Source organism: Triticum aestivum, chromosome 5A (assembly GCF_018294505.1).
Source record: "Triticum aestivum cultivar Chinese Spring chromosome 5A, IWGSC CS RefSeq v2.1, whole genome shotgun sequence".
NCBI lineage: Eukaryota > Viridiplantae > Streptophyta > Magnoliopsida > Poales > Poaceae > Triticum > Triticum aestivum.
In genome coordinates this window covers 426,265,715-426,282,833 of record NC_057806.1, presented here as the reverse complement: position 1 = coordinate 426,282,833, position 17,119 = coordinate 426,265,715, and positions in this window count along the sequence as shown.

Sequence of the window (17,119 nt, the reverse complement as noted above, 5' to 3'; positions counted from 1 at the left end):
CCGTCATTCTAAGCAAATAATATGCAACCATGACAAACATCACATGCAAATCATAAAGTGACATGATAAGGCCAATATCATCTTGCGCCTTTGATCTCCATCTTCGAGGCACGACATGATCACCTTCGTCACCGGCATGACACCATGATCTCCATCATCGTGTCTTCATGAAGTTGTCTCGCCAACTATTACTTCTACTACTATGGATAACGGTTAGCAATGAAGTAAAGTAATTACATGGCGTTTTTCATTGACACACAGGTCATACAATAAATTAAGACAAGAACATGATCAATTACATGAAGTATGGCTCCTGCCGGTTGTCATACTCATCGACGTGCAAGTCGTGATTCCTATTACAAGAACATGATCAATCTCATACATCACACATATATAATTCATCACATCCTTTTGGCTATATCACATCACATAGCATACCCTGCAAAAACAAGTTAGACGTCCTCTAATTGTTGTTGTATGTTTTACGTGGCTGTTATGGGTTTCTAGCAAGGATGTTTCTTACCTACGCAAAAGCCACAACGGTGATATGCCAATTGCTATTTACCCTTCATAAGGACCCTCTTCATTGAGTCCGATCCGACTAAAGTGGGAGAGACAGACACCCGCTAGCCACCTTATGCATCAAGTGCATGTTTGTCGGTGGAACCAGTCTCACGTAAGAGTACGTGTAAGGTTGGTCTGGGCCGCTTCATCCCACAATGCCGCCGAATCAAGATAAGACTAGTAACGGTAAGCAAATTGACCAAATCATCGCCCACAACTACTTTGTGTTCTACTCGTGCATAGAATCTACGCATAGACCTAGCTCATGATGCCACTGTTGGGGAACGTAGTAATAATTCAAATTTTTCCTACGTGTCACCAAGAACAATCTAGGAGGTGCTAGCAACAAGAGAGAAGGAGTGCATCTTCATACCCTTGAAGATCGCTAAGCGGAAGCGTTACAAGAATGCGGTTGATGGAGTCGTACTCGCGACGATTCAAATCGCGGAAGATCCGATCAAGCGCCGAACGGACGGCGCCTCCATGTTTAACACACGTACAACCCGGGGACGTCTCCTCCTTCTTGATCCAGCAAGGGGAGAGGAGAAGTTGAGGGAGAACTCCGGCAGCACGATGGCGTGGTGGTAGTGGAGCTCGTGGTTCTCCGGCAGAGCTTCGCTAAGCACTACGAAGGAGGAGGAGGAGGTGTTGGAGGAGGGAGGGGTGCGCCAGGGAAGGGGTTGCAGCTTCCCTCTCTCTCCCTCACTATATATAGCGGGAATGGGGGAGGAGGAGGCGCCCAAGGGGTTCCCTAGGGGGCGGCGGCCAAGGCAGATTGGATCTCCCTAGGGAAATCCTAGGGAGACTTGCCCCCCAAGCCAAGCCAGGCGGAGGCTTGCCTCCCAAGCCAGGTGGAGGCGCCCCACCTATCCAAGTTACATGAGGTGGGGTGGGAGGGGCGCACAGCCCCTCAGTGGGCTGATGTGCCCCCTTCCTCTGGCCCATAAGGCCCCCCTAGCGCTTGTCGGGGCCTCCGAAACCCCTTTCGGTCACGCTGGTCGTCACCTCGTACCCCCAGAACAATTCCGGACTCCAATACCCTTCGTCACATATATCGATCTTCACCTCTGGACCATTCCGGAGTTCCTCGTCACATCCGAGATATCATCCGGGACTCCGAACAACCTTCGGTAGCCACATACTATTCCCATTACAACTCCAGCGTCACCAAACCTTAAGTGTGTAGACCCTACAGGTTCGGGAACCATGCAAACATGACCAAGACACATCTCCGGCAGATAACCAATAAAGGGATCTAGATACCCATATTGGCTCCCACATGTTCCACGGTGATCTCATCGGATGAACCACGATGCCGGGAATTCAATCAATCCCGTATACAATTCCCTTTGTCCATCGGTATGTTACTTGCCCAAGATTCAATCATCGGTATCCCCATACCTCGTTCAATCTCGTTACTGGCAAGTCTCTTTACTCGTTCCGTAACTCATGATCTCGTGGCTAACTCCTTAGTCACATTGAGCTCATTATGATGATGCATTAACAAGTGGGCCCAGAGATACCTCTCCGTCATACGGAGTAACAAATCCTAGTCTCGATTCGTATCAACCCAACAGACACTTTCGGAGATACCTGTAGTGCACCTTTATAGCCACCCAGTTACGTTGTGACGTTTTATACACCCAAAGCACTCCTACGGTATCCGGGAGTTACACAATCTCATGGTCTAAGGAAATGATACTTGACACTAGAAAAGCTCTAGCAAACGAACTACACTATCTTGTGCTATGCTTAGGATTGGGTCTTGTCCATCACATCATTCTCCTAATGATTTGATCCCGTTATCAACGACATCCAATGGCCATGGTCCAGAAACCATAATCATCTATTGATCAACGAGCTAGTCAACTAGAGGCTTACTAGGGACATGTTGTGGTCTATGTATTCACACATGTATTACGGTTTCCGGTTAATAATATTATAGCATGAACAATAGACAATTATCATGAACAAGGAAATATAATAATAACCATTTTATTATTGCCTCTAGGGCATATTTCCAACACACGCAAGATCTATCTAGGAGATGCATAGCAACGAGAGGGGAGAGTATGTCTACGTACCCTCGTAGACCGAAAGCGGAAGCATTGAGTAACGCGGTTGATGTAGTCGAATGTCTTCGCGATCCAACCGATCAAGTATCTAACGCAAGGCACCTCCGCGATCTACACACGTTCAGCTCGGTGATGTCCCTCAAACTTTAGATCCAGACGAGACCGAGGGAGAGTTCCCTCAGCACAATGGCGTGTTGACGGTGATGATGAAGTTACCGACGCACGGCTTCGCCTTAGCACTATGACAATATGACCGAGGTGGAAATCTATGGAGGGGGGTGCTACCTCTTGAGCATGCCTTGGTTTTCCCTTGAAGAGGAAAGTGTGATGCAGCAAAGCAGCGTAAGTATTTCCCTCAGTTTTTGAGAACCAAGGTATCAATCCAGTAGGAGACCACGTGCGAGTCACCTCGTACCTACACAAACAAATAAGAACGTCACAACCAACGCGATAAAGGGGTTGTCAATCCCTTCACGGCCACTTGCAAGAGTGAGATCTAATAGAGATAATGATAATAAGATAAATATTTTTGGTATTTTTATGATATAGATTGAAAGTAAAGATTGCAAAATAAAATAGATTGGAAACTTGTATGATGGAAAATAGACCCGGGGCCATAGGTTTCACTAGTGGCTTCTCTCAAGATAGCATAAGTATTACGGTGGGTGAACAAATTACTATCGAGCAATTGATAGAATTGAGCATACTTATGAGAATATCTAGGTATGATTATGTATATAGGCATCACGTCCGTGACAAGTAGACCGACTCCTGCCTGCATCAACTACTATCACTCCACACATCAACCGCTATCCAGCATGCATCTAGAGTATTAAGTTCATAAGAACAGAGTAACGCTTTAAGCAAGATGACATGATGTAGAGGGATAAACTCATGCAATATGATATAAACCCCATCTTTTTATCCTCGATGTCAACAATATAATACATGTCGTTTCCCCTACTGTCACTGGGATCGAGCATCGCAAGATTGAACCCAAAGCTAAGCACTTCTCCCATTGCAAGAAAGATCAATCTAGTAGGCCAAACCAAACTGATAATTCGAAGAGACTTGCAAAGATAACCAATCATACATAAAGAATTCAGAAAAGATTCAAGTATTATTCATAGATAATCTTGATCATAAACCCACAATTCATCGGATCTCGACAAACACACCGCAAAAGAAGATTACATCGAATAGATCTCCAAGAGAATCAAGGAGAACTTTGTATTGAGATCCAAAGAGAGAGAAGAAGCCATCTAGCTTCTAGATATGGACCCGAAGGTCTGAAGTAAACTACTCACACATCATCGGAGGGGCCACGGAGTTGATGTAGAGGCACTCCATGATCAATGCCCCCTCCGGCGGAGCTCCGGAAAAGGCCCCAAGATGGGATCTCTTGGGTACAAAAGGTTGTGGCAGTGGAAATAGGGTTTCGTGGTGCCCCTGGATGTTTTTGGGGTACGTAGGTATATATAGGAGGAAGAAGTAGGTCGGTGGAGCCACAAGGGGCCCACGAGGGGGGGCTACTTCATGGCCGCCTCGTTGGTTGGTTGACGTCCACTCCAGGTCCTCTCGATCACGTTTGTTCCAAAAATCACGCTCCCAAAGGTTTCATTCCGTTTGGACTCCGTTTGATATTCCTTTTCTGCGAAACACTGAAATAGGCAAAAAAACGACAATTTGGGCTGGGCCTCCAGTTAATAGGTTAGTCCCAAAAATAATATAAAAGTGTAAAATAAAGCCCATTAACATCCAAAACAGATAATATAATAGCATGGAACAATAAAAAATTATAGATACATGGGAGACGTATCAGCATCCCCAAGCTTAATTCATGCTCGTCCTCGAGTAGGTAAATGGTAAAAATAGAATTTTTGATGTGGAATGCTTTCTAGAATATTCTTCAATGTATTTTTCTCTATTGTGGCATGAATATTCAGATCCGAAAGATTCAAGATAAAAGTTTATTGTTGACATAAAAATAGTAATACTCCAAGTATGCTAATCAAGCAATTATGTCTTATCAAAATACCATAGACAAAGAAAACTTATCCCTACAAAGTCATATAGTTTGGCCATGCTTCATTTTCATCAAACAAAATGCTGTCATCATGCACAACCCCGATGACAAGCCAAGCAATTGTTTCATACTTAGCCTTTTCAAACTCTTTCGACTTTTATGCAATATATGAGCACGAGCCATGGACATAGCACTATGGGTGGAATAGAATATGATAATTGAGGTTGTGTGAGGAGACAAAAGGGAGAAAGTCTCACATTGACGTGGCTAATCAATGGGCTATGGAGATGCCCACCGATTGATGTCAATGCAAGGACTAGGGATTGCCATGCAACGGATGCACTAGAGCTATAAATATATGAAAGCTCATCAAAGAAACTAAGTGGGTGTCCATCCAACTTGCTTGCCCACGAAGACCTAGGGCATTTGAGGAAGCCCATCATTGGAATATACAAGCCAAGTTCTATAATGTAAAATTCCCACTAGTTTATGAAAGTGACAACATAGGAAACTCTCTATCATGAAGATCATGGTGCTACTTTGAAGCACAAGTGTGGAAAAAGGATAGTAACATTGTCCCTTCTCTCTTTTTCTCTCATTTTTTATTTGGGCCTTCTTTCTTTCTTTTTTTTGGCCTCTTTTCTCCTCTCTTTTTTCATCCGGAGTCTCATCCCAACTTGTGGGGGAATCATAGTCTCCATCATCCTTTCCTCACATGGGACAATGCTCTAATGATGGTCATCACACTTTTATTTTCTTACAACTCAAGAATTACAACTTGATACTTAGAACAAAATATGACTCTATGTGAATGCCTCCGGCGGTGTACTGGGATTGCGATGAATCAAGAGTGACATGTATGAAAAATTTAAGCATGGTGGCCTTGCCACAAATATGATGCCAACTACATGATCATGCAAAGCAATATGACAATGATGATGCGTGTCATAATAAATGGAACGGTGGAAAGTTGCATGGCAATATATCTAGGAATGGCTATGGAAATTCCATAATAGGTAGGTATGGTGGCTGTTTTGAGGAAGATATAAGGAGGCTTATGTGTGATAGAGTGTATCATATCACGGGGTTTGGATGCACCGGCGAAGTTTGCACCAACTCTCAAGGTGAGAAAGGGCAATGCATGGTACCAAAGAGGCCAGCAATGATGGAAGGGTGAGAGTGCGTATAATCCATGGACTCAACATTAGTCATAAAGAACTCACATACTTATTGCAAAAATCTACAAGTCATCAAAACCAAGCACTACGTGCATGCTCCTAGGGGGATAGATTGGTAGGAAAAGACCATCGCTCGTCCCCGACCGCCACTCATAAGGAAAGCAATCAAAGAACACCCCATGCTTCAAATTTGTCACATAGCGTTTACCATACATGCATGCTACGGGACTTGCCAACTTCAAGACAAGTATTCATCAATTTCACAATTACTCAACTAGCACACCTCTAATATTACCGCCTTTATATCTCAAAACCATCTATCAAGCATCCAACTTCTCTTAGCATTTAAAATTTATAACCAAAGTGAATTACCATGCAGTTCTAAAGGATTCTCAAAATGATATAAGTGAAGCATGAGAGATCAATTATTTCTATAAAATAGAACCGCCGCCGTGCTCTAAAAGATATAAGCGAAGCACTGGAGCAAAAATTATCCAACTCAAAAGATATAAGTGAAGCACATAGAGTATTCTAATAAATTCCAATTCATGTGTGTCTCTCCGAAAAGGTGTGTGCAGCAAGGATGATTGTGGTAAACTAAAAAGCAAAGACTCAAATCATACAAGACGCTCCAAGCAAAACCCATATCATGTGGCGAATAAAAATATAGCTCCAAGTAAAGTTACCGATGGACGAAGACGAAAGAGGGGATGCCTTCTGGGGCATCCCCAAGCTTAGGCTTTTGGTTGTCCTTTGATTTTACCTTGGGGTGCCTTGGGAATCCCCAAGCTTAGGCTCTTGCCACTCCTTGTTCCATAATCCATCAAATCTTTACCCAAAACTTGAAAACTTCACAATACAAAACTTAAAAGAAAAATCTTCGTGAGCTCTGTTAGTAAAAGAAAACAAACCACCACTTCAAGGTACTGTAATTAACTCATTCTTTATTTATATTGGTGTTAAACCTACTGTATTCCAACTTTTCTATGGTTCATAAACTCTATTACTAGCCATACATTCATCAAAATAAGCAAACAACACACCAAAAACAGAATCTGTCAAAAACAGAACAGTCTGTAGTAATCTGTAGGTTTCGAGTACTTATGGAACCCCAAAAATTCTAAAATAAATTTCTGTACGTGAGGAATTTATTTATTAATCATATTCAAAAAGAATGAACTAAATATCACTCTTCATTAAAAAATGGCAGCAATTCTCGTGAATGCTAAAGTTTCTGTTTTTTACAGCAAGATCAAAAGGACTTTCCCCAAGTCTTCCAACGGTTCTACTTGGAACAAACACTAATAAAACACAAAAAACACAACCAAAGCAGAGGCTATGTAAATTATTTATTACTAAACAGGAACAAAAACCAAGGAATAAAAATAAAATTGGGTTGCCTCCCAACAAGCGCTATCGTTTAACGCCCCTGGCTAGGCATAAAAGCGAGGATAGATCTAGGTATTGCCATCTTTGGTACTGGTAAACAAAAGAGAAAATTTCTTTTATATAGCATTTATCTTTCTATTTTGAGAGAGCACGTGGCCATTAATGATGGAAGAAATATTAAGCACGTTACAAAAATTTGCATCTAAACTAGCCTTCATTTCTTTGATAATTTCATTTTGGTAAAAGCACAAAAGAGAGGTGGAATCCACCTTCTCACTCATGGGCTGCCCAAATATAGTTTTCATATTTTCATAAGTATCTATGGGATCCCCCTCAAGAAAACCTTCTTCAAAAATAGAATCTAGAACTTGTTTGAACAAAGAGGGTAAACCAATATAAAAGCTTTTCAGGTATATCTCAATTTGATATTGGGGCACATAGCTAGCTCGGATCCTTAATAGCCTATCCCAAGCATCTTTTAAAGATTCATCAAGTAAATAACGAAAAATTCCGGGATCATCTTCATCAAAATTATTCAAACTCTCATTGATAACCTCGGTAGGTCTTTCCATAGCATCATTATTTATGAGCTTAGAGAGGACAGAGGGACTATCCAGAGTAAAACCCGGGAGAGGACCCTTAGCCCTTTTTGAATCGGCCATGACACAAGAAAAATAAACGGGAAAAGGTGAATAAAACGGCAAGGGTGAAGTGGGGGAGAGGAAAACAAGAAGCAAATGGCAAATAATGTAATGTGAAGGATAAGAGTTGTGATAGGTACTTGGTATGTCTTGACTTGGCGTAGATCTCCCCGGCAACGGCGCCAGAAATCCTTCTTGCTACCTCTTGAGCATGCGTTCGTTCTCCCTTGAAGAGGAAAGGGTGATGCAGCAAAGCAGCGTAAGTATTTCCCTCAGTTTTTCAGAACCAAGGTATCAATTCAGTAGGAGACCACGCGCGAGTCACCTCGTACCTACACAAACAAATAAGAACCTCGCAACCAACGCGATAAAGGGGTTGTCAATCCCTTCATGACCACTTGCAAGACTGAGATCTAATAGAGATAATGATAATAAGATAAATATTTTTGGTATTTTTATGATATAGATTGAAAGTAAAGATTGCAAAATAAAATAGATTGGAAACTTGTATGATGGAAAATAGACCCGGGGGCCATAGGTTTCACTAGTGGCTTCTCTCAAGATAGCATAAGTATTATGGTGGGTGAACAAATTAATGTCAAGCAATTGATAGAATTGAGCATAGTTATGAGAATATCTAGGTATGATTATGTATATAGGCATCACGTCCGTAACAAGTAGACCGACTCCTGCCTGCATCTACTACTATTACTCCACACATCAACCGCTATCCAGCATGCATCTAGAGTATTAAGTTCATAAGAACAGAGTAACACTTTAGCAAGATGACATGATGTAGAGGGATAAACTCATGCAATATGATATAAACCCCATCTTTTTATCCTTGATGTCAACAATACAATATGTGTCATTTCCCCTACTGTCACTGGGATCGAGCACCGCAAGATTGAACCCAAAGCTAAGCACTTCTCCCATTGCAAGAAAGATTAATCTAGTAGGCCAAACCAAACTGATAATTCGAAGAGACTTGCAAAGATAACCAATCATACATAAAAGAATTCAGAAAAGATTCAAATATTTTTCATAGATAATCTTGATCATAAACCCATTAACATCAATTTGGGCTGGGCCTCCGGTTAATAGGTTAGTCCCAAAATAATATAGAAGTGTAAACTAAAGCCATTAACATCCAAAACAGATAATATAATAGCATGGAACAATCAAAAATTATAGATACGTTGGAGACGTATCAGGGGGCACCGCACACGGCTAAGAAATAACTTGTGTGTCTATGGGGTGCCCCCTCCCCCGTATATAAAGGAGTGGAGGAGGGGGCAGGGCGCGCCCCAAGGGGGGGAATCCTACTCCTACTAGGAATAGGTTCCCCCCCTTTCCTAGTCCAACTAGGAGGGGAAGGAAAGGGAAGAGGGGAAGAAGGAAAGGGGGCCGTCCCCCTCCCCAATTAGGATTGGGCTTGGCGGGCGCACCCCTCCTCTTGGCCGCCTCCTCCTCTCTTCCACCAAAGCCCATGAAGGCCCATTAACCCCCCCCCCTCGGGGGGGGGGGGGGAGGGGGTTCCGGTAACCCCTAGTACTCCGGAAAATGCCCGAACCTATCTGAAACCTTTCTGGTGTCCAAACATAACCTTCCAATATATCAATCTTCATGCCTCGACCATTTTGAGACTCCTCGTCATGTCCGTGATCACATCCGGGACTCCGAAAAACCTTCGGTACATCAAATCACATAACTGACAATACATATAATCATTGAATGTTAAGCGTGCAGACCCTACGAGTTCGAGAACTATGTAGACATGACCGAGACTCATCTCCGGTCAATAACCAATAGCAGAACCTGGATGCTCATATTGGTTCCTACATATTCTACGAAGATCTTTATCGGTCAAACCGCATAACAACATACGTTGTTCCCTTTGTCATCGGTATGTTACTTGCCTGAGATTCGATCGTCGGCATCATCATACCTAGTTCAATCTCGTCACCGGCAAGTCTCTTTAATCATTCCATAATGCATCATCCCATAACTAACTCATTAGTCACATTGCTTGCAAGGCTCATAGTGATGTGCATTACCGAGAGGGCCCAGAGATACCTCTCTGACAATTAGAGTGACAAATCCTAATCTCGATCTATGCCAACTCACAAACACCATCGGAGACACCTGTAGAGCATCTTTATAATCACCCAGTTACATTGTGACGTTTGATAGCAAACTAAGTGTTCCTCCGGTATTCGGGAGTTGCATAATCTCATAGTCATAGAAACATGTATAAGTTATGGAGAAAGCAATAGCCATAAACTAAATGATCATAGTGCTAAGTGGTAACTCACAAGTATAGGGGATCGCAACAGTTTTCGAGGGTAGAGTATTCAACCCAAATTTATTGATTCGACACAAGGGGAGCCAAATAATATTCTCAAGTATTAGCAGCTGAGTTGTCAATTCAACCACACCTGGAAACTTAATATCTGCAGCAAGGTATTTAGTAGGAAAGTAATATGATAGTAGTGGTAACGATAGAAAAAGGTAATGATAACAAAAGTAATGTTTTGGTATTTTGTAGTGATTGTAACAATAGCAACGGAAAAGTAAATAAGCGAAGAACAATATATGGAAAGCTCGTAGGCAATGGATCGGTGATAGAGAATTATGCCGGATGCGATCGATCATGTAACAGTCATAACCTAGGGTGACACAGAACTAGCTCCAATTCATTAATGTAATGTAGGCTCATAACCTAGGTTGACACAGAACTAGCTCCAATTCATCAATGTAATGTAGGCATGTATTCCGAATATAGTCACGTGTGCTTATGGAAAAGAACTTGCATGACATCTTTTGTCCTACCCTCCCGTGGCAGCGGGGTCCTAGTGGAAACTAAGGGATATTAAGGCCTCCTTTTAATAGAGTACCGGATCGAGGCATTAACACATAGTGAATACATGAACTCCTCAAACTACGGTCATCATCAGGAGTGGTCCCGATTATTGTCACTTCGGGGTTGCGGATCATAACACATAGTAGGTGACTATAGATTTGCAAGATAGGATCAAGAACTCACATATATTCATGAAAACATAATAGGTTCAGATCTGAAATCATGGCACTCGGGCCCTAGTGACAAGCATTAAGCATAGCAAGTCATGGCAACATCAATCTCAGAACATAGTAGATACTAGGGATCAAACCCTAACAAAACTAACTCGATTACATGATAAATCTCATCCAACCCATCACCGTCCAGCAAGCCTACAATGGAATTACTCACGCACGGCGGTGAGCATCATGAAATTGGTGACGGAGGAAGGTTGATGATGACGATGGCAATGGATTCCCCTCTCCGGAGCCCTAAACGGACTCCAGATCAGCCCTCCCGAGAGGTTTTAGGGCTTGGTGGCGGCTCCATATCGTAAAACGCGATGAATCCTTCTCCTTTATTTTTTTCTCCCCAAAAGTGAATATATATAGAGTTGGAGTTGAGGTCGGAGGAGCTCCAGGGGGGCCACGAGGTAGGGGGCGCGCCCAGGGGGCAGGTGCACCCCCCACCCTCGTGGCTAGGGTGTGGGCCCCCTGGCCTTGACTTTTGCCAGTATTTTTTATTATTTCCAAAAAGACGCTCCGTGGAGTTTCAGGTCATTTCGAGAACTTTTGTTTCTGCACATAAATAACACCATGGCAATTCTGCAGAAAACAGTGTCAGTCCGGGTTAGTTCCATTCAAATCATGCAAGTTAGAGTCCAAAACAAGGGCAAAAGTGTTTGGAAAAGTAGATACGATGGAGACGTATCAACTCCCCCAAGCTTAAACCTTTGTTTGTCCTCAAGCAATTCAGTTGATAAACTGAAAGTGATAAAGAAAATTTTTTACAAACGATGTTTGCTCTTGTTGTTGTAAATATGTAAAGCCAGCATTCAAGTTTTCAGCAAAGATTATGAACTAACCATATTCACAATAATGCTTAGGTCTCATGTTTACTCATATCAATGGCATAATCAACTAGCGAGCAATAATAATAAATCTCGGATGACAACACTTTCTCAAAACAATCATAATATGATATAACAAGATGGTATCTCGCTAGCCCTTTCTGAGACCGCAAAACATAAATGCAGAGCACCTTTAAATATCAAGGACTGACTAGACATTGTAATTCATGGTAAAAGAGATCCAGTTAAGTCATACTCAATGTAAACTAACAGTAATGAATGCAAATGACAGCGGTGCTCTCCAACTGGTGCTTTTTAATAAGAGGATGATGACTCAACATGAAATTAAATAGATAGGCCCTTCGCAGAGGGAAGTAGGGATATGTAGAGGTGCCAGAGCTCGGTTTTGAAATAGAGATGAATAATGTTTTGAGCGGTATACTTTCATTGTCAACATAACAACCAAGAGATGGTGATATCTTCCATGCTACCCACATTATAGGCGGTTCCCAAACATAATGGTAAAGTTTATACTCCCCCTCCACCAACAAGCATCAATCCATGGCTTGCTCGAAACAGCGAGTGCCTCCAACTAACAAGAGTCCCAGGGGGGAGTTTTGTTTGCAATTATTTTGATTTAGTTTGCATAAAGCATGGGACTGGGCATCCCAGTGACTAGCCATTTTCTCGTGAGTGAGGAGCGGAGTCCACTCCTCTTGAGAATAACCCGCCTAACATGGAAGATATGGACAACCCCAGTTAATACATGAGCTATTCGAGCATACAAAACAGAATGTTTATTTGAAGGCTTAGAGTTTGGCACATACAAATTTACTTGGAACGGCAGGTAGATACCGTATATAGGTAGGTATGGTGGACTCATATGGAATAACTTTGGGGTTTATGGAGTTGGATGCACAAGCAGTATTCCCGCTTAGTACAAGTGAAGGCTAGAAAAAGACTGGGAAGCGACCAGCTAGAGAGCGACAACAGTCATGAACATGCATTGAAATTAATCAACACCGAATGCAAGCATGAGTAGGATATAATGCACCATGAACATAAATATCATAGAGGCTATGTTGATTTTGTTTCAACTACATGCGTGAACATGTGCCAAGTCAAGCAACTCGAATCGTTCAAAAGAGGATACCACCCTATCATACCACATCACAACCATTTTAATAGCATGTTGGCACGCAAGGTAAACCATTATAAGCTCCTAGCTAATTAAGCATGGCATAAGAAACTATGATCTCTAGTTGTCATTGCAAACATGTTTATTCATAATAGGCTGAATCAGGAGCGATGAACTAATCATATTTACAAAAACAAGAGAGGTCGAGTTCATACCAGCTTTTCTCATCTCAGCCAGTCCATCATATATCGTCATAATTGCCTTTCACTTGCACGATCGAACGATGTGAATAACAATAATAGTGCACGTGCATTGGACTAGCTGGAATCTGCAAGCATTCAATAAACAGGAGAAGACAAGGCAATATGGGCTCTTTTGTCATATCAACAATAATGCATATAAGAGACACTTCAACAATTTAATTATGGTCTTCTCCTATCGACTCCCAAAGAAAAGAAAAGAAATACAACTATATACACAGGAAAGCTCCCAACAAGCAAAAACAAGAACATGAAATCTTTTTGGGTTTTCTTTTTAATTACTACTGCAAGCATGGAAATTAAAACTAGCTAAAAGCTACAACTATTTTTTTTGTTTTTCTTAAGGTTTATTAAACACACAAGAATAAAGCATAAAAAGGAAAATAAACTAGCATGGATGTTACAATGAAAAAGTATGAGCACCGACATCTAGCAATGAGCATGTGAACATGAATGTAATGTCGGTGAGAAATACGTACTCCACCAAGCTTACGCTTTTGGCCTAAGTTGGTCTAATGCCACGGATGGCCTGGCGGATACCCAAAGTTGTAGTTGGGGTCGTACTGAGTTGCAGCAGTCATTGCATCGTGGGCTGCAGCTTGGAGGCGAGCTATCTCAGCCCTCCTCTTATACTCTTCTACCTCCTCTCTGGTTATAAAATATCTTCCCTTTGCCTGAAAATCAAAGAAAGTAGAAGCAGGGAGAGCGACGTGATAGGTGCGCCGTCTGTTAAAGATTAGTCGGTACTGGAGGAACTGATCGTTCCTCTCAACAAACTGATGACGAACCATAGCCTCATAATCCAAATAAGCAGTAGGCAACTCAATATCATCCTCACATATGGTTATACCAAGGAAATTAGCTATGTGGGTTGCATAAATTCCACCAAAGAAATCTCCATTAAATCTATTAAGATGCAACCTACGTGCAACAATGGCTCCCAAATTATAAGATTTATCTCCTAACACAGCTCCTAAGAATACTAAGGTCAGGGACACACATGTGACATGCTTCATCTTTACCGTTAATGCATCTACCTATGAAGAGAGCAAAATAATGTATAGCAGGAAAGTGAATGCTCCCTATGGTAGCTTGTGCTATATCTCTAGATTCCCCCATAGTTATACTACCAAGAAAATCTCTAAATTCAGATTTGTGAGGTTCACTAGAACTACCCCATTGTGGAAGTTTGCAAGCAGTGGTAAAGTCCTCTGAGTCCATAGTGTAAGAATTTTCATAAAGATCAAATAGGACAGTTTGAGAATTACGTGAAGATGAAAATTCAAACCTCCTCACAAAGGAACTAGTGAGATAGTGGTACTGACGGCATTTTTCTTCCTTAAAGCTCACAAGATCAGCGTTACGCAAATATGCATTAAATTCTTCCTTAATTCCCGCTTGTTCCATGAAGTCCTCTGAAGGCCATTCACAAGGCCGCACTGGAGCGTCCCTTGGTGGCTCATCATCAACATCACGCATTGCAAGCCTGGGTCCTTGCTTCCTTGAAGAACCACCTTGGTACATTTTCCTAAGCATATTTCTCCCTCTGAAAAATTTCTGAATTTTTTAGTAACTTCAAATAAAAGTGAGCCAAGCTCAACAAAATTGATAGCAACTACTCCTACAAATGCCTAGAGCCTATATCATGCATCAAAACTACTTGGAACCACACAAATTTGACATGCAAGCTCAAGAACAGGGTCACCTAAGCAGCAAAAGTTTGCAATGGATAAAACACTAGAACAAAAACTAATTGGACCAATGGAGTCACATACCAAGGAACAATCTCCCAAAGCAGTTTTGTGAGAGGTGCTTTGAGCAAGGAGATCGAAAATCGCAGCAAAATGAGCTAGAACTCGTGCTTGAGCTGGATAATGGTGTTTGTGGGAGGAAGGAGTGTGTGGGTGCAGGAATAAGTGAGGAGGGCCACCGTGGGCCCACGAGGCAGGGGCGCGCCCAGGGGGTAGGGCGCGCCCTCCACCCTCGTGGCCACGTGGATGCCCCCCTGCTGTGTTCTCAGTGCCAAATATTCTCAAATATTCCAAAAAAACATATTTAAATTTCAGGGCATTTGGAGAACTTTTATTTTCGGGTTATTTTTATATTGCACGGATAATTCAGATAACAGACATAAAATACTATTTTTATTTTATTTAATATAAATAACAGAAAGTAAAAAGAGGGTACAGAGAGTTGTGTTTCCTAAATTCATCCATCTCATGATCATCAAAAGGAATCCATTAACAAGGTTGATCAAGTCTTATTAACAAACTCATTCCGAATAACATGGAACCGGAGAATTTTCGAATAACACTAGGTTTCCTCAACGGGGATATGCACATCCCCAACAATAAGAATATCATATTTCTTCTTGACAGTAGGAAGAGGAAATTCAAAACCTCCAAAAATAATCGATGGAATTTTTCCAATAGAATTGATACTATGAACTTGAGGTTGTTTCCTCGGAAAATGTACCGTATGCTCATTAATTATGATTAAAATGAAAAGTGACATGGCCTTTGTTGCAATCAATAAAAGCCCCTGCAGTATTCAAAAAGGGTCTTCCAAGAATAATAGACATACTATCATCCTCGGGAATCTATAATACCTAAATAGTTCATCCCCACTACCATATTTCTCTTGACATGCAAGCTATCCACCTCATCAATCTGCCACATCAACATATTTTTTTTCAATTCCAATTATTAATAGGCCGACCTCCGTGCTACTCAAGTTCATGTCAGCGTTCATGCAAGCGTTCATGGCCCACCATTATGCGGACGAGCGTACGCCTATCCACTCCCCCAGATCGATCCCCCATCAAAGAGCCCGACGGCATCACTTCCTTCTCCACTTCAATTTCTTCCCCGCCGTAGAATTCATTCACCAATCCTTGCCGTGTGGCTGGCTGGTGGATGGACGGTGTTATTTCCCCCCTCATGATTCTCCATGGAAACGCCTCTTAATTTCTCTCTCCCTCTTCACCTTCTCTAATCTCTATCAAACCTCAATAATATCTTGATTGATTTTCAGGATAACTGATGCACGCCCCCACTAGGCCCCTCGGCTCCTCTCTCTTCATCCCCGTAAATCCATCGTCACACTTTTGATTCGCCTAAGCACCTAACTCAGGCGACCCCTTCATCTAGCTATGCCACCAGCGGCGACTTTCCACAGCCAGGTGCTCCTCCACTTGCTACGCCATTGCCGCCTCCTTCAAAACCGTCATCGCCGTCTTCCTGAGCCATTGAGGACACCGGCCCCAACTGAGGCAATAGTGGCAACACTGCCAAGTCCACCTCGCCGGCGATCAGCCGAGCCTCCGCACCTACCAACTCATCGCGCCACGGCCGGGGCCCTGCTCATCCTGACACTCCACCGCAAAATGCTCCCGCTAGGACGAGCTATTGTTGCCTGCCACTGCCTTCCGATAGCGCCGACAGGGGTCAACATCACCAACAAGAGCCATTGGCAGCAACAGGGGCAAACCTTCTACAGCTGCGGACGATGGGTCGTCGGTCAGCTTCATCTTCATCTAGAAGCCGTTCATACGACCGCACTCCCACAGCCTCACCACCACCACCTACAACAATGACCACGACCACATGAGCTGGATCAGAAGATGGACAGGGTGGAGGACGAGTTCCTGTCCATGCTCCACTTGGCATGAAGAAACTATTGCGATAAGAGGAGGTCACGGATTAGGTTGACTTTCTGATATGAAGAAGCTTGGTTGGAGGCTCTGCCACCACGGGTATCTTTGATGCTGACAGCATGTAGATACCATTTGGCTCCTTTCTAGATTCAGTTTCTGCACTCTTCCTAAATTCACTGTACAGTATGAATCAATACCAAACTCCTTTTGTATTTTTGAAACTATGTCATGTGAGCGCGTTCCTGCATTCCTGCTTTGTTCGTGTTGGTGACGGTGGTTAGC